This window comes from Cupressus sempervirens, chromosome 3, assembly GCF_028749045.1.
Source record: "Cupressus sempervirens isolate cs-2001-9-10 chromosome 3, ASM2874904v1, whole genome shotgun sequence".
NCBI classification, from domain to species: Eukaryota; Viridiplantae; Streptophyta; class Pinopsida; order Cupressales; family Cupressaceae; genus Cupressus; species Cupressus sempervirens.
Window position 1 is genome coordinate 38417450 of NC_143120.1, and position 27091 is coordinate 38444540.

The following is a 27091-nucleotide window of genomic DNA, read 5'->3' on the forward strand; positions in this document are numbered from 1 at the left end:
TTAATACAAGGCAACTTGTTGTGTTGTGATGGTAATTCGAGTTTTGTAGGAAAACTAAAATTTATGAAGTGTCAATGTAACAAGTAATTGATAAATTTTAGGTAAGCTAGCTTTAACAATATATATATCTATCATTAGCTATACTTTCCTAATCTTATTTTGCTCATGGCAATTTAAAATTGATTTTTAGAAAAATAAATAAGACAGGTAGTTGAAAATAAGATACTACATTTTTTATAAAATATTTTTTTATTTTTTTGAATTGGAAAAACCTACAAAAAATACCAAACACATTAAAATTTTGTAACAAAAAATCATGGATTTCAAATGAAAACGAAACTAAAGAATGTTATAGAGTACATAAACTTGACACAATTTGCTTCATAAATCTATTTTTCTATAGATTTGTATTGTTTTGTTATGACATGTCTTACAATACAAGTCATACAAATATATTTAAATGAAAATATTTTGCTTTATTTTAAAAAGGAAAATATGATAAAAATACTATTATGAAATTTACTTTAATAAAATTACTATATTAATAGAAATAATATCCAAAAGAAAAAAAAAAAAAAAAAAAGAACTAATCTTTAAATAATATCTTGAGAATAAGTATTAGTAAAGAAAAATACCAAAAAATAAATAAAAAGTTTACAAATAACTTTTTATCAAAGAAAGAAATAAATAAATAGCCATATCCTTTACCATCTAAGTTATGAACTATTGACTTGTGATAAGCTTAACAATGAATGCATTGAAAAGCATGATTGTTTTATACTACTTGTTTTTTTGTGAATAGATCTTTTTTATTAATTAAAATTTAAAGATAGTTATGAAAAAAAAGGGGCAAAAGATACAAGATCACCAGTCAAGTTACTTCTTATTTTCACACTATGCTAAACTTGAATAAAGAGAAATCGTACATTGTCCAAGATGCCATGGATATGAACATTCTGCAACGAAAGTTGTAGATGCTAGAAATGTATCTTTTTAATTTTGCTTCTAGTTTTTAAAAATCATATTTCCTGTCTAAAAGCCAACTCAAACCAAAATGTGGGGAAAAACTTAAATAAATGCTCCAGAATCAAAGCTGCACCATGTGTACTCTTCAAGTGGACACATGGTGCAATAGCGATCGCATTCACTGTGGTTGCAGGAGGCCTTGGACAATAGTATGGGGTCGAGCCCTCTCCTTCTAAAACAAGGAGAATCGCTTGTCACAAAGGAGGTCATCAATCTCATGACTCAAAAAATTCATCCTTATTTAAAAACAAGGGCTGCAGGGCTGCTTAGTTACTGCCAGAGTTGGGGCAAGTTGGCTATAACATAGAATAGCTTGTTAAAAGGAGGCAGTAGAAGTCTTTGTGGGCCAAAAATCAGAAATCAGTAAGAAAATGAATGCTTGTGTATTTGGTTATCTAATACCCATGCATAACATCCAAGTCTTGGTTCAGTGCATACAAATTAAATTATAAAATTTTCATATGCTCTTTCATAAGTTGCACTGTTTATATTATATATAAGAAGCAGATAAACAAAAAGAAACTGAGCAGTTTAGAACCCTGAAGTTGACGAAGAGGGATTCTCTGCCTTCACTAATTGACATAAAATGAGATTTTGCAACAGAAAACCTAGACAACTAGTCTTCATGCAATGTGTTTTATTTGGTACTTCAGGGTCTATAAAAAGAAACAACTTGGCTTGTATAAACAAAATTACAAGGGTAACCCATTCGAAAGAATTGACTCAAAGAAATATTGATCTCTGGTCCCTTGGATCAGCAGAGGACATAGACCTATGCACTAAGGGCCTGGCTTAACCAGCACACTCAAGCGCACTTTGTGTGTGAAGTGTGGATCCCTCCATGCCATCTATTTTTGTTCCAAACATTGTCTACATTAACATTTGAAATTGAAGCTCCTCCCGCATGAAGGTAGGTGGACCATGTCCCTATGTCTTCATTGAACTTGCATCAATAATGTGTATGTACATAGGATCAACCCTCTCTCTCATGAAAATGGAGCTTCCATGGAAGTTTATATCTACTATCACTTTCTACATCATTATGAGATGTGGGTGTTTTTGTTTTTTTCACAGAAGGGCAATTCATTCTTGCAATGGAAATAATGGGAGATTTAGAAATGGGTACAGGCATTCATCAAATCATATTAGAAGATTGTTTATTTTGTGAACATTGCAGTTGGAAAGCCTCTGACACTCATATATGCAAACTGTGGAAGTATAGATAAAGCACGCCATCAAAAAAAAATGCTTTCATTGCAGGATATGCAGAAAATGCATATTCTGATAATAATTTTGCAACTTTCAATCAAAAACAAATGTAATTGGCAGCTGTGAATCTAAACTATGGGCAATCTTTGCCAGGCCAAAGTCAAAGCTTTGTAGCAGCCTTTGTATGGGGAAAGAGGAGTTCTTTTTTATGATGTATTTGCAACTGGGGCACTTAGACAATATACTTCTTTTTAAAAAATTCTACATTGAATAATATGGGCACACGTAGGGGAATCTTGAAACCAAAGAGAGACCAACGTAAGAGCTATTTTTGGATCATCTGTAGGTGTGATAAATATTATTTTTGTGTGACTACAAATTAAGGGTATTGAATATAATAGAAATTTTTTTTTATAGTGATAAGGCTGCAAGCTAATACACAAAACTGTAACATGTGGATTTTCGAGTGGCTTCCATACATAGTATCATTCAAGGATCAAACATTTCAATGAAAGTAGGAACCTTAGTCTGGTGAGAGTTGTTCTTATTGTTTAATATTAAAATATATATTGACCAATAGATTTGTGGAAGATTAAAATCAATACTTAGAGTTGTGGAAGATCAAAATCAATATTCCTTTTAGAATTGAGGGTGTAGTTGAGGTGAGGGAAACTTATGTACTCTTAATTTTTTCTATTTTATATCCAATCTTTTTGTGCATATAAAATATCATTTATCATATTATTAATTTAAATAATCGTAAATTATAAATAATTTAATTAATAACATAAATGTATATTATTAAATCAAATATTAATATTAATTCCATTTCTAAAATATTAATTTGACTTCTATTTAAGTCTAATATTAACATTTACTTTTCTTTTAATTCATAATGCAACCAAAATAAAATTATAAATTTAATTTAATTATTTATAATTTCTCTTATAAAGTCAAATAGTTATTAACTAAATGATTACAAAGTGAACTCCACCAAAACTTCTCTTAAAAGATAATAAAATTATAAATATTTATTTATTAACTTCCCTCTTACATTAATAATTATAAAATCATTTATATGCAACTAAAAGTTTAACTAGACATAAATAATCAATAACACTAACATTCACTTTAACTAAAGGAATAATATTTATTTAATTTTAGATATTAATAAATTAATTTTTTTTTAAAAATAAATGTGAAAATTAAATTATATAAAATAAAAATACACATGCAATTAGTATTTTTGCATGTCTTTGATCGCTCAAATCATACAACCATATTATACTTAGTTTTCTATTTTTGACATGTTTGTTTTCACATGCAACCATACTATACTTAACTTTTCTATTTTTAACATATTTGTTTTCACATCCATGTAGCCATACTATAGTTAATTTCTATTTTTAGCATATTTGTTTTCACATGCATGTAACCTTACTATACTTAGCTTTCTATTTTTAAGAATTAGTTGTACTTAACTAATTATTAATCTTTTCTATTTCAACCAATTAGATGCAAGTATTTTTTTTTTAAATTTTAACTTTTACATTTTGTAATGTTTATATGTGAGATTTTAAATTTTCAAAATTCAAAAAATTGTTTTACTTGAATCTTATTGGCTTATAAATTTGGGTCTTATAAGAGTGAAATTTGAGAAAGCACTATCAAATATTTTAGAATAAAAAATATAAATCATATAAATTTTATAATATTAAAGAAGGCTATTTACTATATATATATATATATATATATATATATATAAATGAAATTGTAAAAATATTTTGTTATGTGAAACTATTAAATGAACAATATGTTACTATATTGTATAATTATTTTAATAATATTTTTTTTTTATCATATCTTGAAATTATATTTTACGAATAATATTTTTTTAGTTTGAATAAAATAATAATATAGTTATAATAGTATGATGATATTTATATTTAATTAGGAATTTTTTAATAAATTTATTTTTCTAAATATTTAAATATTCAAAATAAAATAATGATTTTTTAATCTTTCTAAATTAAAAATTAGATTTTTAATGAAAAAGTATATTTAAATCTTTTTAAATATTAGTTAAATATTAATAAAATTATATTAATTTTTTCCAAGTTTTTAACTTTACTACTCTATATTATAAATTACGGCAAATACATGTCACTATGTGGCACTTGTTTAAAATTAGATTTCTATTTTGAAAATTAAGTCTTTAGTGTATACCAACTCTAACATCCTTTTACAATCTTCTCTTCACACTTTCTTTGATCGTCAACTTCCACCTTAGCATATCTTCATTGATTAAGGCACATCACCATAATATTTAATCTCACCACATCACTCATATTGATCATCGATCATCAATTTAAGATTGGTATCTCAAGAACATGAATGATTTATTATTCAACTTTATTTGTTACTAAGATCCTTGCTCACCCATCATCATCTTGAGTTGAGGTTATATCCATGGTCTGTTATAGGCATGTACATATTGTATTTTGGATCGCTCTACTTCATTCTCACTAGAAACTAATTGTTTTCATAATAATCTTGTGTTGTTTGTCTGTTTGTATAAAATATGTTTGACCAACTCTAACATCCTTTTAAAATATTCTCTTCCCACTTTCTTTGATTGCTAACTTCCATCTTAGAATATCTTCATTTATTAAGGCACAATGCTCACCGATCATGGATTTAAGATTGGTATCTAAAAAACATGAACAATTTATTATTCAACTTCACTTGTTACGAATGTCCTTTTAGATTACCCATCATCATCTTGAGTTGAGGTTATATTCAGAGTTTATACTAGGCATGTACATATTGTATTTTTGATCAATCCACTTAATTCTCATTGAACATTGATTGTCATCATTATAATCTTGTGTTGTCAATTTGTTTATATATTGGTCGCTATACTTAACTTCTTTCCTTTACCACGATTTGGTTAGATACTTATCGATCATCCACTTGTCTTATTGGTTTATCACCTCAATTTATGTGACCAGGTTTCCATTAATGACAACCAAATACATCACTATATTTGATCACTTCAAAAAAATCCATCATAATGCCAACAATCCTAGACTAGGGTGATCTATTTGGTCTATTCTTAATAGTTTCCATTGAAAATACTTGGAAATTGTATTGCACATACACATGCACATAGGCATATGCACACTTCCATAGTAATTCCAAGATAATTAAATATTTATATGAATTTCAATTGATTAAAAAATCCTCTTTAATTCCCTTAAAGATAAGTATGTGTGTGGAAGAACTTAATAAGTAAAGAGCATATGCATGAAAAGTCCTTTAAATATCTCAATTTAGATTACAAAGTTACAAAGTTTTTCACTTTGTGAATTTGTGAATTTTACAAAAGAAAATCAATTTTCTATGATTTTATAGAATATAACATGATCTAAATTTTAAAAATATAGAAAATATTACTAAAAAGAAAAAAGAAACATATACACAACTTTGTAGTGCTTAAAATAAAATTCTTTCAAGAAAAAAAAGCTCATTTGATCTTTTATTTTATAAAATTATGATGCATAAAATCTCTAATAATTTTGAATGTGTAGTAAATTCTTATAGAAATTTATATTATAAAATATGAGAAACATGTATGGAGACTAATCACTCCATCACTAATTTTATAAACTTTTTGTCCATTTAAAAAATAATGCATTGAAAAATATCTTGACATTTGGTGAAGATATTGACTTTTAAACTTTTATATCAAATTCAAAAATATAGTTAGAGAGGGTTACCTCTAGTCAAATAGTAGGTGGATGTCACTAGGCCATAATTTGGGAGTAGTATTGGTTGATGTGGTTGTTGGATGACTCATTGTGGGTGGTATATTCATTGAGCCATTTGCATGATATGTTGGTGGAGGATTAGTATTATAAAGCTGGGCTCCTTGACTATCTGTAGTGCACAATAAATGATTCATTATGGTAGTAGAGTTGAGAGAAGATCATGTCCTTGTATGCCAAAGTTGTGTGCCAACATGAAAAGTGAATCATGCCCTATATCATACTACTTTGGATATTATAGTATACCATGTTCCCTCCTTTACTAATTGTTTAATTTAGCTTTTAAAATATTCAATTTTGAAGAAAATAAAAAATCAATCAAATAATTAAAAACTAATGCAATGCTAGTTATTTAGTTTTTATGCAGTTATTTTTTTCTCATGAGCTCATATTACTAAATAATAGTATCATTCAAATATAATGTAATTTATATAATTTAACTAAGACATAAATGTAGTAATATAATACTATTCAATGATGATTTCATTTAAGTTATAATACAACTCTTTTTATTATTTATATAATATAATAATATTAAATCTTCAAATATTTTATAGAAAAAGAGTTTAAGCATGAATACAATTTGATTCTTAAATTTTATGAGGCGTAATTATTTGTGATTTTATATTTACACTATGTGAAATTTTTGAATTGAATGCTTCTTAGTTTTTTTTTTCTTGAATGCAAATTAGTTACTTGAAGTTATTAGAAAAAGTTATTGATTTATTAGGTAGTAATATGCATATGTTTTATTAATTGGATTTTTATCAACAAGTTTAATTTGAACAAGACTTAATATTAAAATCTTAAGTAAAAAGTATGAGTTATAAAATAACATATATTTAACAATTTTTTAATGGATACATGTTATAATATATAGATGTTGGTCTTTATATAAGAGATTATAATTTTTTATTTAAGTTAGAATGTAATTTTAAGGTTCACATCTTGATGGATTGCAATTCTCTATCTCATATTACCATTCACATAAATTGAACTCAATCAATTTAACTACAACCCTTCGACTATATTATTTATTTAAAAAATTTAAATTTTCTTTATTAAAAAATAATAATACCAATAATCAATAAATAAAATATCTGTATCAAAAATTATTTAACTCGCACAATATGAAAAGGAGGAAGATAAGATTATATGAGATAAAAATTCATAGATAATTTCAGTCAAAATCTATAGTCAAAGTTTGAAAAACTTCGTATTCTAACTTCTGAAATTGTAATCTTTGACAGCTGTGTTCTCATTGGAGAAATTATGGAGCCTGTGAATGAGAAGGTTTATTTTATCTTTTACATTTAAATTTAGGTTTGTTACTGTAAAAGTGATGTGCAGTTGCAAATACATCATAAAAAAGAACTCCTCTTTCTCCATCCAAACGCCACTGCGAAGCTCCGACTTTGGCCTGGCAAAAATTGCCCACAGTTTAGATTCACAACTGCCAATCACATTTGGTTTTGATTGAAAGTTGTAAAATTATCGTCAGAACATGCATTTTGTGCATATCCTACAATGGAAGCATTTGTTTTTGACGGCGTGCTTTATCTATACTTCCACAGTTTGCGTAGATGAGTGTCAGAGACTTTCCAACTGCAATGTTCACAAAATAAAAAATCTTCCAGTATGATTTGATGAATGCTCGTACCCATTTCTAAATCTCCTATTATTTCCACTGCAGCAATGAATTGCCCTTCTGTGGGAAAAACAAAAACACCCACGTCTCATAATGCTGTAGAAAGTGATAGCAGATATAAACTTCCATGGAAGCTCCATTTTCATGAGCGAGAGAGTCGATCCTGTGTACATACACATTATCGATGCCAAGTCCAATGAAGAGATATGGACATGGTCCACCTACCTTCGCGCGGGAGGAGCTTCAATTTCAAATGTTACCGGAGAATACAAATCTAAATATTAAAATATCTATTCTACTTAAGAATACAAAAAATTGAGTAATGAACGAGGTGGTGTACGAAATAGTAAAATAAAAAGGGAGATACGAAACTTTGATAACGGCAGTCAAATGGAGCATTAATATTTCAAATTAAATATAGATGGATTAGCCATGCACCTGTGAGACCAAGGTAAATAACACAATTAATAATATTAAGATCTTTTATTCGTGCATTCACTTTGAAAAACCCTCTAATTCAAATTTCTCGTACTAATTATATACATATGTTGGAACATACAACTAGTGTGTAAAAGCGTTGTTAACTAATAGTAAATTAAATGGCTCTAATTCCAAATTTGAAAGCATAGAGGAAACCTCTAACGATAGAAATTATTGTGAAAATCTTTAGGTTTAAAAATATGGAACATTGTGCAAGGGCAGATAACGTATGCCAGAGAAGATGACACCACAATTATAAGAGAGAAATCTGATAATGATAATGGCCTACGAGAAAGAGCGAAAATTGATTTACAGGTGAGAGGAGTTGCTGCAATAAATGGAGTTTAAAAATAGAACAGAATCAATGCCCATACCAGGAAGGCATTTTAATGCCACAATCACCACAAATAGACTCTTACAGAGCAGATAAAGACCTGATGGGAACCGAGAGTGAAGACTATTAAAACATAAACCAAAACAATGAATTTGTTAGGAAGGTTCAAGAAAATTTTAAGCAATTGCAATTGATAGGTAAATGACAAGTTCGATAATCTCCTCTAGTTTCCTAGTACTTGTGACTAAATGCTAGCTATCGAATAGCTTATGGACATCCATCAAGAATAATGAAGATTCCTATAAATTCAATATTCTAGTCACTAAAAGTCCATAAACAGACATGAAAATTTTAGAAGTACAAACAAAGCTTCAGGATTGTCATCAAGATGCTTTAAAGTTATGTCGACAATAGTCGAGAAATGATTGAACCAAAACTAAATGAAAAAGTGATACAAATTATATTGATTCTTTTTTCATGAAAGGATGGTTCACTAGAAATATGTATGTTCTAAGGACTAACTCAATTTGTTTTCAAATTGCAATGTCAATTAACCAAGGGAGAAATTGTCTAGAGGTTATAAAATGTAGTAAAAATCTACACCAATAAGAGGCCACAAAATGAAAACAACCTATAGCATTCCTCATTCTAGAATAGACAATCCAAAACTAATGACAAGAAACAAATGAAGTTTAGATTCTCGAACTATAATGATATTAAAATTAATTCAATTACTCAAATCAACTTGTATCTGGTCTAGATTCCCTCTCTATTATGGTATTGCTTCACATAATGACAATAGAAACAGGATTGAAAATGTGGGAACTACACATTTCACCTTGTACTCACATAATTACCTATGTATAGAAAGCAATATGAAGCATAGTCATTTGTTCTATGTTTCTAGAGCATGAAAACCAAATACAACTCGTTCTTATTCTTATCTTCAGCATCAATACAATAGAGAAATGTAGTCAATAACCATTATCTCTTATAATATCTTTCAAGATCTATAATAACTAGTACTTGTACAAGCTGGTACAAGGTTGTAGCCAATATCATTTATTAGTTTCTATATTCAACATGGATTATCCCATTGCAAATTTGTACTCGAACAAAAATAATATTTATAATTATATATTTATGATTACATTTGTTTAACTTCCGAAAGGAATAAGTTCTATGCACTCAAAAAATAATAATATTTATAATTGTATCCCTATGATTGCATTTGTTTGGCTTTCGAAAGGAATGAGTTTCATTATGCTACTGATGGGCCCTAAAGGTTGTTCAAAAAACAATGGAAATGCCACAATAGAACCATTATATTGACATTTTAATGTGTAGAACAAGGTTTCAATGTGTAGAAGAAGGCTTCACAAATCAACATACTCAACATTGTTATCGAATACCAATATTCATCCAAATCAAGGATAAATATATAGTTAAAGGTGAGAGTAAAATCTCATACAAAAAAGAATACTGATAAAAGAGTCAATTGAATTACATTTTACTACAAATAATTTGTCAGATTTCATCGGTGGCTATAGACACTCATAATATCGATTGCATTTTATAATGCAATTAAAACAAACATTTTTAGAGGGATCGTCCATTTATGTCTTGGAAAAGGAAAACAAAATTTATGCTATGTAAGCCAAGCAAAACAATGTCAATAATGGAAGCAAAAGGAGGTGAGATACCATAGCATTCATATTACAACTTGTTTTAGCTCTTTAGTCCTTATTAACTTTTCATAAATTGAAATGATAAAGCAAGAAAAGATAAAAAGTAATATAAAAAATAAATAACTAAATTTATGAGGTCTTATATGAAACAATAAAGATTTTTTGATAACACATTGAGCTTGAAAGATGCAATTTATGTTATAGTCAGAAAAATCCAAGTTGGAGATAAAATAAAAGAGAAGCCATTATTTTTTGGAATTGGATAAAATATATCTATAGCCATGTGTATGAATTATTTCAACTCGTGGGTTGATACTACAAGCTAAAAAGAATACAACCAACAAATGAGGTGAAGCACACAACGAAACTATCATGATTACCTCAAGAAGTATCTACAAGACTAGAGAGGCTTCAATAATGAAAGGAACATAAGGTGGATTGCATATTTCACAAACTCTGAGTAAATTCATTTCACTAATATCAAATTTTTAGTTTATATCGTATAGTAATTTCTCTACCATGACATATAGAGGATATAGTGCCAAAATGATAAATTAATGAAAGAAAAATATAATGTAAGCATGTCTTAAAGAGTACAATTTTATTTTAGGGCCTCAATTAAGGAAAGAGAAACATAATATGGTTGAATAGATCATTGTTTTATAAGTTTTTGAGACTTGTAGAAAATATTGTCATAGTACAAAAATGTTTAGGAAAAGCTCCTTGGAAGAATTGCACAAATCAAAGAACAAAAACTATTAAAATTGTGAATGATAAATTTAGTATCTTAAGAAAATGGTCGTGTTGTGTTGTGGACCTTAGCAAACATATGAGGAGAATGTGTGTGTGTGTGTGTGTGTGTGTGTAGCATTAAGTGGCATAAGCAAATTATTGTGTTGAGTTATGTACCTTAGATTTTTTAGAGAGACCATTGTTGCAACCGGGCTTCCTCTTTATTCCTTGAGATTGTCTATAATTTGTCTTTCATTTTAGAATATCTCTCACAGGAGAACATTGGTTGGGTGCGAAGATCATTCAATGTTCTAACTCTAGACATAGATGTGAATGTCAACCCCTGCCTTTTTGTCTTCCCAATGTCAACTGTTGCTTTTTGTAGTGTTAGACCTTGAGATTTGTGTATGGTTATAGCCCATGCCATTGTGAGTGGTATTTGCCTTTGACTACCCAGTGACATAGGAGTTATGGGTACAATCTTGGGGTCATCTTTGTTCCATGGGGGTCAAGTATAATTATCGGTCCTTGTAGTAACATACATTGGAATATCAGATGGTTTAGAACTAGGACTATACACAATATCAACCACCTCACCAAGAGATCTATTTACAAGACGTGCTTGTGTCCATACATTTTTCATGAGCATGATGTGTTGGCCTTTACAAATTACCACTTGTTTTTTGAGTTTTTTATCACTAACTGTATTGTCCATTTTGTTCCTGGTGTTCACTGTGATACTTATTGCAACAAGGTAGTTCAACAATTTCAGCATTCATTTGTTGTGTAGACTAACCAAATCATTGGTGGCAAATGGGTGCATTGAGTGATCAAATTCTTCCCTTTCAAATGATGTTACTTGTTTATCTGTTTGGTTCATCAACAATTGCCAATCTTCTTTCCTTGGCTTTGCACTTCATATGTTTTATAACATTTGACGAAATTGTGTCTGAGTTGTACTTTCACCTTATTGTCAAAACATTATTTCTAAAGTGACAATTGTTGTGAATTGCTCCCATAGAAACCTAGCACTAGAGTGTGGTGTGTAGATAGGTTTGTCCATCACAGGTGGCAATTGTTCAAGGTCTCCAACTAAGATTATGGAGATTCCTCTGACGTATAGGTGTTCATTGTAGGGAAATGCTTGTCGTAGTTGACTATCTATTTTTAATAGTAACTTTTCTCCTATGAACCTCATTTCATCAATAAGAATGAATTTTATGTCCTTTAATGCTTCTTGGAATGTTGTCAAAGCTTGCCCTTGCAATGGATGTATTTCTCTAATAGGAATCTTCAACACTGAATGTATTGTCAATGCATCTATGCTGAATGCAGCAACTCTTGTAGGAGCTAGTGTGAGTAATTGGCTTCCTTGTTCTAGTGCCTCACTCTTGAGTGCATTTTGTATACAGGCAATTAAGTAGGATTTTCCTATACTAGTTATCCCTTGAATGATCATGTGAAGTGGTTTAGCACTCAAGTGATTCTTGTGGTTTGTAATTACTTTTAAAGCAATTTCTTTCTTTGTTGACAATGTATAGCTTGGGATGTAAAAGTTAGGCAACATGTTTTCCTCTTGCCAATTTGTTTTCTTTTCATTTATGAATTGAGTTGTAATTTCATGTAAAGGTTCTGGTATTGTAACCAAATCTTATCTATTGTTCTGATCAAACTTGCATCTACCAACCATGTCAAGTTCACTTACGCTGGCACTACTTGAGGGCTTCATTTGTGGAAACAATTGCCATTCATTTAGCTCTATTGTTTCATCCATGTTGGTATTACTATTACTTTCATCTTCTTCTAATGTTACTTCCTTTTGGGTAATGCGATTGACATGCCATACAAAATATCCTATTGCATTTTTTTTGCTTCCAATTTGTAATAATTTGATTCTTTGTAAGCCCCATTTCAATCTCTATATGACGAAAATATTTATATAAGAGTAGCTCACTCCAACAGAATATTTCAAATTGCTCTAACTCCTCATCTAGAATGTTGCAGAACTTTGGGTAGACATTGACTATGGCTTTTACCTATCTCTTTTTCCACTTGCTTTGTTTATAATTCACAAAATAGGTGTATGATCTTGCAGATTCAAAAAGTGTTAGTGTTTTGAGTGTTGAAATACTTTAGAATAATTGAGAGGGGAGGGTAAATTAGTTATCCAAGGTCCAAATGTATAAATAATTTTTTTCACAAGTTAGTGAACCCATAAAACATTTATACTCATGCATGCATCCATAAGATTATGCAATCACTAAAAACTTGTAGGTTACTATCAAATCAACTTGCAAAAATATAAAGCATGAAATATAATAGATTCATCAACACACTTGACACAATGATTTATGTGGAAACCCAATTTGGGAAAAACCACCAGCAACATGCTACTCTTTTTCATTCTTTTGAAGTGATGCCTTATGAAAGGCCAACCCTATTAAAGGTTACAATACACACTATTAAATGTGACCCTATTAAAGGATTTCAATCACCCTGTTAGAAGTGAGCCTTGTTAGAGGACTTTAGACCATTCATTTGGAATGTCACCGAATTAAAGGATTTAAAAATGATTGTTAGGTCAACCTTAATCTAAAGGATTTACCCTAGACTAATATAATTATTAGAGAGTATTAGTAAGACTTTGATCTAATACAACTTACAACTTCATTTACAAATTACAAATCATTGTCCAGTCCTCAATTATGCTTGGCCTTCATACTTTGCAGCTCCATTAGTTTTTTCACCCTTCAAGCATTCATATCCTTAAGCCTTCTTGCTTAACATGTCATTTTAGACTCTTCTCTTAGGTCACTTGATGAAGCAAAACCCTTGACTCCTTGTCTTCCTTAGGTTCTCGCACATGACAACATTGCTTCATGACCAGCCAGTCCTATATATAGGAAATTAGGATATTTTGCTGCTCATTCTCCATCGTCCAACTTAGGGTTTGGATGTATTAGGTAGGATACAATGTATCTACCCCATATCTTATATCTCTTCTATAAACTTCTCCTAGAATCCACTTTGAATTCACCTAAAAAATGGTTTACCTTGAATTTTGTGCCACTAGCTCATCAACCTTATCTTTCACTTGGTTCACATAATCCAAGAAAACAAACTTGTCAGATCAGAATCATCGAATCCACAATCTTTTAAATAATGTACTAGCTTGACATTATCTAGCTTCTGATGCTCGACACATACTACATTGCTTGGCATCCACCATGAAATTACTCAGCATGAACTAAAGTTTACTGGTGTTCAGCATCAACTAAACTTTACTAGGCATCCACTATTCTACTCGGCATACACTAGAATAAGCATTTACTTGGCTCCAACTATTTTTTTGCTTGGCTTGCACTAACTTTACTTGGCACCTACTGTCCACTCGATCAAGCTTGGCAGACAAACTTTGTATGGCTTGTTCTTCTAAAATTTCTTAGTGTAACCAGCCTTTGTAACCTTAAGTAGATTATCAATACATTATGTCATCACTATCTTAACTAATCCTTGTACTTCATTACATAATCATAACTGAACCTTTCCTCTAGGTGCTATTGTTACATCTTTGATCAAATCCTCTTCATCAATCAAATAAGTGATAGTACTTTAATCTTATACGAAGATGTCTTACCAAAAAAAATAGGTTTGACATTAGTGACAAAACAATGATTGAAATACATACACTAGTAAATTTGAACTCAATTTTCGATGAATTTGGTCAAAATTTTGACCTAGGTTGATCAAAATTTTGACCAAGCAGTTTGTGGCAATTTTTCTTGTTGAAAATTTGACCAACTTGTAGGTTGATTGAACTTTTGATGAATATATTCATCAAATTTTTTTTGTCTCGGCTAACTTTGATTTGTCATTTTTTGTCAAAATTTTGACCAAATATTGTTCAAAAATTGTCAAGAAATGGTTGAAATTTTGAACAATTCTTGGTGGAAAACTTTCAAGAATTGGTCAAAATTTCCACCAATGTTTGGTCAAAAACTTTCAAGAATTGGTGGAAATTTTGACCAATTATTATAGAAAACTAGCAAGAATTGGTCAAAATTTGCACCAATTCTTGGTCAAAAAATTTCAAGAATTGGTCAAAATTTTGACCAATTCTTGGTAGAAAACTATGAAGAATTGGTCAAAATTTCGACCAATTATTGGTCGAAAACTTTTAAGAGATGGTCAAAATTTTGACCAAACTAAGTTGTTTTAAAAAAAATAGAGAAGGTGAATCCCCCAACGAATGTCTACCTATGTCAAGTCTCTCTTAGATAATCTTCTTCAATGACTCGACTAGTGCAATTTTAGAAGAGGCTTGGTAGCAGTTGCCATTCTATAGCACATTTGTTCAACAATTTTGAAGTTGATCTAATGGTGAGTCCTCATCTAACATTAGGTGGCTACTTGACGCTCTAGAAATTTTTTATGAACCTATCATGGCTAATGGGCACCAATCCTGATTAGCGAAGGCACCAACCTCAGTTTGAGCACCAACTCAAAAATCAACATCTCAAAATAACATAATAAGCAATTTATAAGAGTGGCACTCAACACTTTCAATCCCTAAGATGTATATACAACAATACACATCTCCTTGAAAAATCTTCAACTCAAAATCACATCCCCATAGATACTCATTCACCATTCGTGGTCTTGTTTGTTCAATATAGTTATGTCCAACAAACCCAAACCAAGAAAAAATAAACACCTACCATTATAAAACTACAAGAAAGAAGGATCTTGAACACCTTGTAACAAACTCAAATACTTCTTACTACTATGATTAGAATTTTTTGTCAAAAACATGGCTAACAATGCCCAACTCAATCCACAACCTCATATGAAATCCCTTTTTTATACCTAGTCTTCAATTAGCTCCCACAAAAACAAGTCAGTCTAAAAATATATATGCAATTTCAAACTCTCCTTAGTCGTGTCTCATGCTCATAACAACATCTAATTAATTACTAATATCCTCACGTATTCCTCTTGTCAAACTTTATCCATGCCTAATTTTTTCTCCAATAAATATCTTCATTATTTTATTAAGAGCATGATACCATCATATTCAACTACAATATTAGATTAAAAACTTCATCATTTCCAACGCCCATACACTTACACAAATCAACAAAGATAATTCCTCTACACACAATCAACCTTATCAAGCCAACACAAAAAAATTTCACTAATTATGTTTTCCTTTTCTAAAAATAGAAATGGACCACGAATATTATGCAAAAAAAACATTAGAAACAATCAATAATTAAATCATACCTCATTTTATCATCAATTCATAACTGCTCAAACCAAAAATAAACCTCCAATAAAAAAGGCAGACTGTATCATTGAAAACAATTCCATGAATGAAGGCTTAGTTGATGAATATTTTCATTAACTACTGACTTGGCAATCTAACTTGGAAAGACAAGCCAAGAAATAGGTGAAGTGGACAAGCAACCAGCTCAAGCTAACAACCATGCAGTTCAAGCACACAACCAAGTAGCTCAACCAGAAAAACAAGCCACTAAAGCATGCATCCAAGTATCTCAAGTACCTCAACCAAGTGACCAAGTAGCTCAATAGACAACTGAGTAACGAAGCAGCTCAAGCACACAACTACGTAGCACAAACAACTCAAGAAAACAATCAGATCTAGAGGTGTTGTATAAATTTTGGATTGTGATTGAGGTGTTATGTGTAGGCTGAAAATTGTTCTCCTTTATTATTTTTTGTGTTGGTGCTTAAACTGAAGTCAATGCCTCCGCAAGTGGAATTTGGTGCTTTAAGATAGCTTTGTGCTCTCTAAAATTTAGTGCTCTTTGTAGGTTTGTGCTCACTTATGTAATCTAGGATGGTGCTCGTAAGGTGAATGAAATATATTCTATGTCATGGTTTCTTGAACCAAAGGGGTTTTCCACAAGAAATTTGGTGTTAGCATCTTGATGGTCACTCTCTTTATGTTTTATGTGGTTTCATGCAAAGCTTAAACAACCCTCTCAGTACTTCTTGTGTGCTCTTCACCTCACACACTCAAAGCTTCAACACACCCACATTTTCTTCCATCATCTTCCCATTGAGTACAATAAATATCCACAGAAGTACATCTTCCACAAATCAACTCTTCGTTATACATTTCTCATTTATACCAGAGTAGTAAAAACCTTAAAAATAGGTACGTTCATGGATACTATATGCATAATGAAAAGAAGATTGGGCAAACTAATATTATATACATAATGTCCTTGTTTTGATTAAATGTAGAGCAAAATTGTAGTGCACAAAAAGAGAGTTTTTAATTATTTATCCTACAAGATAGATGTTAATCTTAGGTCGCATTATCCCTTCACTGCAAGACTCAATACCAATAATATCAAAGAAGGCTTGAAAAAAAGAATCTAATGACCTATACATGTAAAAGATCACTCTTTAAATTATTAAATTAACATATTTTGTGAAATAGACAACTCTACTACATGATATGTTCTGGCAACTATCTCCCTATAACTGCATACCAACATAAGTAAAAAAAGACTTGAAATAGACAACTAGATGGATTGTAAATGTGGGTACATGGTACTTGGGAAGCAATTGCTTTCCCTCATCATAGAACTGACTAGTCGATGAATGTTGCCTTTATAATCATTATATATTTCCATACACCTACTTAAGACTCCAAATCAATAGAGTAGATCTTTGAAACTCAGGTGCTATGCATCAATTTGGCTAATCTAAAGGTTTCAAAGTACTTCAAGGCCTTGTTGTCTAAGATGTTCTCTTATGAAAATAATGGATGTGAAAGGAGTATACATTTACACAAGAAGATAACTACAACAAAAAAACAACAATATTATTATTCATCGTCCAGGTTTTATAGTACTTTAATTTCAATCTAATAGAAATGATCTTTAATGAGGACTTTTTTGCTAAAATTACTACCTCATCAGATGCTAAAGTGTTACTAAATTAAGCAATTTTCTGAAGAATACCATCAAATTGTACAGAATCAAAAGGCAACATTCCTCTCTGCAAGAGATTAAAATTAGTCAAAGTTCATTGTTAAAAAAGGAATATAAATGCATAACCTAATAATTTTTACCAAAGAGAGAAAAAAAAGAAACACATACAAACCAAGTGTGTGTTCAAATAGTTTATCATTTATCTACATGCATGTCAATGCATATGAAAAAAAAGTCAAGTAGAAATTATTATTTCATTAAAATCGTACCCAAAAACTTTGACTGAGAAAACCAAGTAATTATAGACACAATATGCAACATTTCATTCATTTATTACTAATGAGTTTTAATAGAAGCCAAGAAGCCCATAACTAGTACGGTCAATAGAAAAGGAAAAAAATAATTTGATACATCAATTGATGTTATTCAATTTTCTACCTTGAATTTGAACACAAATAAAGATTATGTAAACTATTCTTAAGCTTCTATTTAAGAAGAGGCCCCATTAATCCATATTTGAATAATCATAGACTTCTCCCAATTAAGCACAAAATACTCAGGCATACATAAATTTTCTTTAATGAATTTTATACTAAGCAAGGCATTGAGATGTACACTCTCAAACCTTAGACATTTAAAACATTTGAAGGTTACTTATTTCAAAAACTTCTATTCTATAATTTATCATTAGGTATGTAACTATGCATACCAAAATAACAATGGTTGGTTTGTATATAAAATAATTGAGGAAAAAGTGAGATACAACGTAACATAAAAAGTAAGCAAAACGTTTAGAATTGGAAAAAATCAATGAGAAAGGTGATTGCTTTGTTGGAAAAAGGCAGCACCTCCCTATTAAATTCTACCAAACAACATTACAATTTAAAAGTTGAGGTACCAATAAATACTACTATGAGTCAAAGAATAATTGAATTCTAGAATGCTCAAGGTTGTATTAAGAGATCTGTAAGAATCATATTACTATAGATTAACAAGTATAAAAATTCAAGATATTTTGAATCATAATCTTTGCAGAGAATGTAGTGTTTTACATTCCTGCACAAAAAGAGGGAGACGTAAAGTACATTCCTTAAAATCACTTTCAACTTTCAACATTAGGCACTAAAAATTTAAAATTTACTTGCCATATAAAAGGAACAAGATTCTCTCAATTATGCCCTAGCAAAACCAAAAGATCCATCAGAGCTATAGTTGAGGATGTAGTCATTGTTGGAAAACAAGTCAAGCCAAACCATGGATGGACTAGTTGCCAAATAGGTTGGTGGCTCAGTAGTAGAGCACACTGACACCAAATAGATAATCCTAAATTTTATACCAACTGATCCATGAAATAGTTTTAGTCCCAATCAGAATTTTGGGTGGTTTATAATGGTGTCATGAATAGTTTGGCAACCCAAAGGTTTCCTTCTATTTTTTTACTCTAAAAAGTATAAGCAAGTATAAGGCACAATTTCATATCTCACATAGAAAGAAATCAAAGGAAAAGTTGAAGTGTCATAGTAAAAATGAAATCAAGAGAGAGGAGCTGCAAAGTCAATTTGTTTTAGATGATAAGTATGATGTTAATCAAATTGAATGAAAAGAAAGAAAAGGCCTCTTCATTGTTAGCATCAATTTTGAGTGTTAGCTCATGTGCGGGCAATAGTTTATATCATTGGAAGTTTGTTATTGTGATTGATGATAATACTAAAATAATAATAAGCAAAGGGTGTGTTGGAATTGTACTTTAGTTAACAAGATAGGGTGGAAATTAGAGCAGGCATCCTCAAAAATATAGGATCCATCATCTACAGATTTTGGTAGCAAATCCACTTTGAAAATTGGTTGCAACTCTCATTGCATACTCTACAAGTCCACCACCTTTAATAGCTCCAGTTTTATTATCTATGTAAGTGATGCTACAATTTTCTATCTCAAGAAATAAAATCAAGAAATATAGCATAGCTCCTGGATATCAATAACTTAGAAAAAGAAAGTCCTTCTTTACTGAACAAATCAATGCAAGAAATGAACACAATCTTTTCCATGTTGATATTGGTGTATCAAAATAGTTCTAGTTCCTTCACTAGAAGCACCACATTCCAACACAAAAAGAAAAAAAGAAAAAAAGAAAAAAATTTGGCCAGTAAGCACTAGAGAAGAAAATATTAGATTTTTCAGTTTGTTAAAGATCTATAAAACAAGACCTATGCAATTAAATGTTCACTTCTTAGTCAAATTGATAAGCAGGTAAAAGATAAGATAAACCTTTTATAATCCTAAGAATCCTCTTAATTACAATAAATTCTTGGGGAATGGAAAATCCCCAATGGCCTAAGTCTTTTGTTGGTTCACTTAGACTCCTTATTTGCTGATGACATGTCTAAAAAATAGAATCTTTCTATGGCTAAACTCACAATAGACAATGGCTCTTCTGTACCACAATCACATTGAATTCCTTAAGTTTTTAGCTATTAAGACCTTTCATGCCACTAGACCCTCATCTATAAAATTGAATCTGACCCACAAGAGGATGTTAAGTCATATCATGAGTCTTCTAAGGAGGTTTTGACCACTAAGTTAACAATCTCGCTCTCAACACTAATATAGCCTTCAATACACATTGAAGGGAGAATCAAACTTGTGACCCAAGGCTTTGATAGTAATTTTTGAAATCATTTTTTGTTGCACCAAAAGTTCAAACTATCAATGCTTGATACAAATGTCACATTTAATTTAACCCATGGGTAGTGGTAAAGTCATGGCATAAGTCTTCAAGGAGGAGTTGGTCATACTCTCTGCAGCCTATGCTTCAGCCACCCTAGAGGGGTCAAATGCATACTCATGCACTTGTATCTATTCTCACTCTGACATTATTTCTTGGTGACATTCTTCTTTTGAGATGGGGATCTCTAGCTCTCTTGCTTCTTTAACAAACCTTGCCTTCAGATATTCTTGAAACTAAAGATTAGTTTCTAAAGGAGGTCTTCGTTCCTTATTCCTTGGCTAGTTGACTTCTATGCTATCATGCATTGATAAGTGATTTAATCTTGCAACCACCTTTCACTTTTTTTGATCCTTCATCCTATAAGAATGTCAAATGTCTATACACTATAGGAACTAGCTAGTAATAATGCTTCTAGCTCTTGCCTCTATCTCTTTTTTGGATGCCTTTCACTAGGCATATTTGATCTTTTCTTTGGCCTTTCTCTCATATGATACTTTTATCTTTTCAGGGACCTTTCTTCTATGGTTAAATTTCTCCTTTCTTAACTTCTAATGGTTGTTCAAATGTACTATTTTTTGAGTCTAAATCTCCTATTTGGTCATATGTCAAGAGAGTATTCTTCACCTATAATTTGTTGACTTGACATTCAATCCATGTCCTTGAAAATTTCATGATTGTCTTGGATAGCATGTCAAGATTTTTTTCTCCAAGTCCCTTCCAATCAATATGGTTGAATGGTCTTATTCTTTACTTTCTTAATGTTTTGCTAAATCATATTTACATCCTCCTCCACTTGATCTAGTAGTGGATGAATCCTACATATTTTGATCTTTCAAAGAGGAAAGTTAGAAAACAACCTTTTCCTAACTTCATATTCATTCTTAACATTAGCCCAATACTCTTCAAGGTGGCATAATATGCTTGTATTTCATGTGATAGCAGATTCTAATTTTACTATAAGGACAAAAAGATGAACTTTCCATATGAACAGCTAAATGATAGATGTCTAACTCTTTTGTTGATCTTTCAATTATTGGTAAACATGGACTATGCTTGTATTTCATACCAAACACCATTCTAATTTTATAATAAGGATAAAAATTTGACATTTTGTATGAATTTCTAAATGATAAAATTGTAACTCTTTCGCTGACATTTTGGCAGCTAGCAGATATGGACATACTTCATCCTATGTTGCCATGATAATTGGGAATTAAATTCCACCCTTCCTTTTCTTCCTCTTAATTTTATCATGTGTAGTTGATTGCCTCACAAATCCTAGCAATGACATTTTATATGTTTGATATCTCAGAAGTCTTTAAGGGTAAGAAGAGAATCATTCAAACCTAATATGTGAGAATTTTAAGAATTGGATGAACCAAGGGTTGAACTTTTCCATTAACTTCATGGCTTCTTTTGGAAACCTTTTCTGAAGGTCTTCCTAGAAAGATCTAATTATATGCACGGTGGAGACATCATTGGCTTTTACATAACTAGGCACATTATACAAGTGCAATTCTAGCTAATATTTGTGTACTTTAAATTGATTTGGAACATGACTTGTGGGTTTTCAACTCATCAATCCATCATACTTTGTAATCCTTGTGAGAATATATGTAACATAAGAGCTCATAAAGAAACTTTTGGACTACTCCAAATTTGTGAATCACTTGTCCAGGTTGCCACTAATAATCCTTAACCAATCCACAACTTTGAATCCATTGGTAACTTCTTCAATAAAATACCACATCTAAGGCTTGAAAATGAAAGATTGCAAGAACTTAAATATTATGCTCAACATCATCACCAAGTTTCTATACTCGTCTATGAGATCCAACCAAACAATTTGTTTGGGAAATCTTGAATGATGAACCTTAGGCTTTAGCAACTAGATCCTAGGAATAATTTGCACATTTTCAATGTCTAGTTTGATGTTTTTTTTTGCAATGGTTTTGGTATAAATTACCTCTGAGTGTTTTGAATTACATAGATTTATAGGTGGCTATATTACTAATAGTTCATAGTATGTAAGGCAAGATGAGTAACTATTCCTTCAAAATTAGCACAAGACGGAAGATTCAGCCCCAACTCTTCTAAACATGTTCTTGGTCTAAAATTTTGCCTAATAGAAACTAGTGGACTAAATATCCAAGAAAACATTACGAGTAAAACAAAGCCTAATTAACATATATTTAGTCTAGTGTACTTATTCAACTAGCCAAAATGTGGAGTTCAACAAATTCCACCACAACTCACTCTTGCTGCATTCACTAGCCCCAAGTCATCCAAAATGGAAATTATTCTTTAACAATAGAAAATTTTCTTATATGATAGCAGATGTGTCTTATCAATGGTGTAGGTGTGGAATTAATGGATGAGGTCTAAGTTACTGATTTGCAACATCTTGCCCTAGATTTAGAAGTAGATTCATTCTGATGTGGATGTTGGTGCCCTATGGATGTGTGTAGAAAGAGAATCATGGGCATTTGGATGAACTCAAACTTCTATCCTAGAATCAACATCATGCCTGTTCTCATATATATCCTACGCATTTTTTGCAGAGAATTCATCTCATCAAAATAATATAAACAAGTATTACAGTTCAAAATAACTCCTAGAAAAAAAGCATTATTAATTTATTTATTCTCTAACAACTAAATAGGAAAGAAAATTCAAACATACTTTAGCAAAATTATTTGTCTAGGCAATCATAGAAGAACTCCTAGAAGCATCATTATTTATATATATACAAACAAAATCACAAACATTGCCTAACCAGTTAATTTACAATGTTGAACTCTTAAGAAAAGAATGGATGCAAACTATAAACGTGGGCAAAATGCCAAAAAATGAAAAGGCCAAATTGTATTTATAGTCAAGAAAGCACTTATAGGAGGAGTTCCTGTCATACATTGCACTAGCACATAACCAATAGCATAGATAGCTCCATGACTATCTTCAAATTTGTAAAAGAGAATAAACCACTACTAAACACTAAAGGCCACCTTTCAGAAGATCAATAGTATCCAATTCTAAATAACAAGAAGAAACAATAAATATCCTACAAAAGAAACATACACAAACCTTATGATATTCACATTAGGATTCAATTGCATAGGTTTTGAGTCAACTCATTGTAGTAGACCATTCATTCTCATCCAATGAGATATGGTCCAACTAAATGACTTATACTTCAGTGAGAATGAATGAACTACCACTAATAAAACATGGGTCTAAAGAGTTTTCCTCAAAAACCTATGCCATTGAATCCTAATTTCAATATCAGAATTTGAGACACGGCAAAGAATACTCCTTATAAGTTCACAAACCTTCCTTTGTTGAAAAATTTAAACTTAGAACAAAATTCTTGAATTAGAATAGATAATGAAGAAGAAGATAAGGTTGAGCATGTGATCCCCACTAAACGAGCTATAGACTCACGAGTGTCTATGTCTATGTGACCTATATATTGTTTCAGTCATGGAAGGCATTCAACATAACTTGATGCAAGTATCTTCACCTCAAGAAAAAAATAACAACTCAAATGTGTTAGCAACTTCATTTAATTTTACATTTTATAAATTCAAAGATCAAAATAGTAAAACAATAGTGTTCACTATAGTTGGAGAATGGTTTTGGAGGTTAAGTTAGAAGTTGAGAGGAAATGTGTGCAAATTATCACATAAACATGTTGAGTGTTGTGGAAAAGAGAGTTGGGGATTGTACAATGTAGAATTTTCAAAAACCATCTCACCACTTAGAATGGAAAATATATCAAGGCTAGGTCTTTTGGAGTCAAAGGAAATCGTGTTTCTCCCTATGGAGCATCTAGTGACAAATTGAGAAGTTCTGGAGGATTATAAGAAGTGGAAGTGGAAAAGTTATAATTACATTTCCTTTGCATGACAATGTTTCATTAGGGACTAGACAAAGCTCTAGAAATTCTTAGGGTAATGGAAGTTGATTAGATGCTTATTTTCCAATCTAGTAAAGGAAGTTAATATATTTTTACATTATCTCTTTATAGGTAAAGAAATAAGAAAGTAATAAGCATCTTGTTATCCGTGTCATCATGAATATTCACTTTTAAAGAAAACACAACTCTTCAATGTACAGTTGTTACATATGAAACAACAACAATTATGTCATCCAACTTCCCCCCTTTATACCAATAGCCTGCTCTTTGAGCACCATTAGAAAAAGGAGTATCTTTATCTTTGTCTACTGCATGATGCCTTATAGATACAACAATTTTTTTGGTAGTTGTATGAGGTCCAAAGTTATCTCCTACTGCTTCAATAGCCAGTGCATTCAATTAACCATCATACAAGTTGTCAAATAGTCCATCCATACCAGAAATTATAGCATCTCCATGTGCCACATTAATGGTGAAGCTCTACAAGCATGCTTCCCAAATAGGTTAAAATTACTATAATTAAATATCAGGTGTACAAGTAGAGTTGCAAGTCTAATGCAGTGAATCAAAAGGCAAATAATATATGTTTCCATTACCTAAGCAGAACATGGAAGAACACCATCACCACTTTGAAGCTGAAAACAACAACTAAAGCCATACTACTAAATAGGGGACTTGAATAGTGTATGCCCACCTCTTATTACATTGAATTTGCTATCACCTAGATTCACTGCACATAGCCCCTGGAAATAAAAAATAATGAAAAAATAGATATTCAAGTATAAAAGAAAACTTACTTAGAACCATAAAGAAATAAATGAGTCTATATCAATAAATATAGTTGTGAGGAACTTTTTATTTAGAAGAATCTTAGAGATTCCAATCTACTAACAATTTTATGAATAAAAGATGTCAAACATTTACAACAAAAACTAAAAAAGATATGTAGGATAATATAACAAATCAAAACAAACAATGTAGGATACTCAAAAAAAATTTGTTACCTAATCTAAAAGTACTAAAATGCAAGCAGTAGAGGATCCTTGTGACTTTGTACTCAAATAGGCCTTATCTAACACCTTAATAGGATCAATTAAATTTTGAGGCTCCCCTTTAATGGCAATAACAACATTTTCCATGAGTTCTCTAGCATAATCTCCTTCATTAATGCCCACTTCTACCAACCCTCCCACTCCATCAACAACCCCAACAACTTGTTCCTCTATAAGGATAAAGTGAGCATCTTCTCCACCTCTATCCCCTTTGTCTAGATTTGGAAGGTACTATGATCCAGAAACCAATTTAAAAAAATTATTGTCCACAAATGCCCTAAATATTAAGCATAAGAGACCATGAACAAGACTACAACAAAGTAATGCATGTTTATAATAGTTTCATGAAACTCTATCGAGAAACATGGTGTTTGCTACTTAGATCCAACACAAAAAATGGTATATAATTAAAGGTGCAAAAATATAGAACACAAGGACCACTCTACTAAGAAATATTTCCCTTATTTGAACAACATGTAGATAAGATCAATATATGGCAAGCTTTTATCTAGGGCATATATATTGCATGTAATGTATCAACAAGTAGAGAATTTCTAAAAGTATCCAAAACATATATGAAACCATCCAATAGAAGTTGACAAACACCACAACTTGAAGACAAATTTGATCACAAAGAATCTCTGTGTGCAGCAAACAAAATAAGCTTAAGTTTCATATGTGAATAATAATTTTGTAAACATAATATGCATGCCTCATCTACTCTCAAAATATGCCACAATTCGTATCGATTATAAAATAGCAAAGATTCCCAAAAATGTGCATAGGGATTAAGAAAAGTAGGGAATTAATGTATAAATTTTGATTTAGTATTGATTCACTAACAACTTCAACAATTCACATAAGTTTCCATAGCTTGTTATACATCATGCATCTATTTTTATTAGGGTATCATTTTGAATCATATATGATAAATATTCTATCTAAAACTCATCAATTCACTATAAATAATTCCTTTGTAACACAATCTCCTCCCAACGCATAATTCTTTCTAATTACGTGGAATCAGACACCATTAATGATCCATTCACACATACAACATATGCTCTCCATCACCAAAAGCAATGGCACAAAACTTGCATTTCTTTGAGGACATGTCTCCCCAAAAATACCACATTCCCCATAAGGGAAAATTTCAAAAATTGGAGAGTTGGGAAAAACATTTCCCCCACTCCACCACCAACTCTGCCACCTCCATTGAAGATGTCACCAAGTCACTTGCTATATGGCACATGCCATTACATACTGATTAAAACTTTTAGCTTTGTGAAAACTAGTTTTCCTCTTATGGAGCACTTTGCTTGAAAAGTTCAATCCACCTCAATTTGTATATCAGTGCTGCCCCCCACCACTACTTCATTGCAATTCCCTTTTCTATTACCTAGTAATTAGCAAATTTGGGCCATTGGTCCACCCATCCCTATAACCTATCCTGCATCCTCCATATGAAACTCCATGTAACTAAGCA

The 27091-nt window shown here is 31.0% G+C and overlaps 1 pseudogene; it reads right to left on the minus strand.

Annotated features, from left to right (window-relative positions):
- Nucleotides 1-24742: 24742 nt before the first annotated feature.
- Nucleotides 24743-26719, minus strand: LOC149564672 (putative protein phosphatase 2C 55; annotated as a pseudogene).
- Between the last annotated feature and the right edge of the window lie 372 nt (nt 26720-27091).